Genomic DNA, 2922 nt, shown 5'->3' with positions numbered 1-2922 from the left:
TCGATATCTGATATCAAATAATATTACTTATATAACATATTAATATTTGCTATTATAGAATACTAGTAATCGCACATGGAATAAGTATATGTCTCTATCGCAAGAGAAAAGGAGATCGGGAGAACGAACAACAGTTAGAGACAGACAGACGAGTTAGAGAAAGAGAGAGAGAGGGAGATTGGGGAGTAGAGAGAGAGAGAGATTGGGGGGGCAGAGAGAGAGAGAGAGAGATTGGGGGGGCAGAGTGAGAGAGAAAGGGAGAGATTGGGGGAGAAGAGAGAGAGAGAGAGAGAGAGAGAGAGAGAGAGAGAGAGAGAGAGAGAGATTGGGGGGGCAGAGTGAGAGAGACAGGGAGAGATTGGGGGAGTAGAGAGAGAGAGAGAGAGAGACAGAGAGATTGGGGGAGTAGAGCCAGAGAGAGGCAAAGAGAGCACGAGGGAGAGAGAGAGAGAGAGTGGGGGAGTAGAGCCAGAGAGAGGCAAAGAGAGCACGAGGGAGAGAGAGAGAGAGAGATTGGGGGAGTAGAGCCAGAGAGAGACAGAGAGTGGGAGAGAGAGAGACTGGGGGGGGAGAGGCGGAGAGAGGCAAAGAGGACGGGAGGGAGAGAGAGAGAGCTGGAGGGAGAGAAAGAGAGAGCAGGCAAGAAGGAGAGAGTCAGAGAGAGGGAGGAAGAGATAGCAACCGAGAGAGGAGAGCGCTTGAGAACGAGCAAGAGGGAGGGAGAGGCGGGGAGAATGAGAGATGGAGAGTTGGGAGAACGAGAGAGAGGGAAGGAGAGTGAGAGAGGGACAGGGAGAACGAGAGAGAGAGCGATGGTGAGAGAGAGAGAGAGCGATTATGAGAGAGGGAGAGAGATCAATAGAGGGAGAGAGAATGCGAGAGAAAGAGAGAGAGTGGAAGAGAGGGAGAGCAGGAGGGTGAGCGAGCGAGCTGGAAGGAGAGCAAGAGACAGAGAGAGGGAGAGGGGCTTAACGTTATCGGATCTCAAAAACTTTATCATTTCGTAATCGATATTGTTATCCGTTCTTTCCCCTTAACCTTTATCCGTTATCAATGTCCGTTAAGTTTCAAATTTTTCCGGATAACGGATATCGTGATATCCGATAACGGATATCGGATACGAGTATCATTAGTAACACCCTACCACTAAGTCTATCACTAATGAAGAGTACTTTTCAAATTTTAAAATGATATTTCTTTTCTCAAAATTTTCTCCCTTAAAAAGCTCAATCAAGATCCCACTTAATGTCAATGTCAACTAATAGCTATCCAATGTCAATGGGCCATAATGTCAATCAACATCAACATCATCATCAACACCAAGGGACACTGCCATTAAGATGATGGGTGCCAAACCGCAGGTGGCGCCATAGTCTTGTAATTCAAACGATAACATCACAATGCCGAATTGAAATGATTTTATGCATTAAGAATTACACAAAATAGGTAGCACAATGAAGACAATGAATAATGCTAAGCCACGTACTGATGCTGATTCACTATAGCCATCGTTGAAGATTAGCCTTGGTTACAAATCTTGGCACCAAGAAAACTACTTGTAATTACTTCTTATAATTTAATATTTTTGATAGTTCTGCTAATTCATTCCTATCCTCTGACCAACTCAATGACATATTGGCACTAGTCCAACAGTGACGAAGATGTGATGGGAACATGGCGATGATAGACATAATGCGAAGACATCAATATCATCATATCATCATCTCCCACCACATCATATCTTGGAATCAAATGCTAAGCCATCCTTACTTTCATTTTCCCATTTTAACAATCCATCACCAACGTCTTTCAAAATGTGAGGTCAAATCACATCATGCTAAACATCAGGAGTTCCAAGTCAAAAGACCTCATAAAACAAAAAAAAAAGATTAAAAATACATCCATCTTCCAACGTATAGTTCTCTACCTCAACTCCTACAAATATTGCCTAAAATATGCATATTCTCTGCGCAAAAATCATCTTAACCATGGGAAAAAAAATAAAATAACATCCACCCACTGTCAACCAACCTACCTCAGTATTGCCACTACTCTCCAAAACGCGTCTGCTTCGGAGAATTTTCCTCAACACCGAAAATCGGGTTGAATTAACACATTTATGCTAAAGGATAATATCGGCCAGCCAAGAACGACCTACTATCACTCTAGAAGAAAACAAAAAACAAAAAAAACAAAAAAAGCAAGAAATATAAAAATGAGAACTTTCCGCCCACCTTCGACCAACCCGCTCCTCGCACAGCGAAGAGAGCCTATAAATACACAACCTCAATCCCACTGCCTTGCCCCAAAACTCATCATCTCTTAATCTCTGATCGAGATCAAGATCTCATCCCGACCGTCCGTTCTACCGAGAATGGAGATCACCATCTCCAAAGCCTCTCTCTCTCTCGTGCTCGCCGGGTTACTCCTGTTTCTCTCTCAGGCAGCCTCCGCCGCTGCCACGTCACCGGCGGGCCCACCTAAGAACGACGCCTACGCTATCGACCAAGGGATTGCCTACGTGCTCATGATCGTAGCGCTGCTCGTTACTTACCTCGTCCATTGAAGCTCCTCCCCCCTTCAAATCTCTTCATGATAGATCTCTTCTCCCCTCCTCGGCCCCTGAAAATATTTACAAGATTGTTCGTCATTCTTTCGTTATTATATTGCTCGCAAATTTCTGGCTGTTTTCTTGGAGAAGAAAAAAAAAGATGGGAACTTCGGCGTCCTTTTTATTTGTAGCTTTTTTCTTGGTAAAAAAAAAGGATTCATTCTTTCACAAATTTCTGGATGTTTTTTTACGTAAAAAAAAACAAATTTCACAGACTTCGACATCCTTTTTATTCATCATTCTTTCATTAATATCTTGCTCGCAAATTTGTGACTACTTTCTAGGGAAATAAAATTGACAGGCTTACCGGG

This window comes from Wolffia australiana, chromosome 3 (assembly GCF_029677425.1).
Source record: "Wolffia australiana isolate 7733 chromosome 3, ASM2967742v1".
NCBI classification, from domain to species: Eukaryota; Viridiplantae; Streptophyta; class Magnoliopsida; order Alismatales; family Araceae; genus Wolffia; species Wolffia australiana.
Note: the sequence above shows the minus strand (reverse complement) of the source record.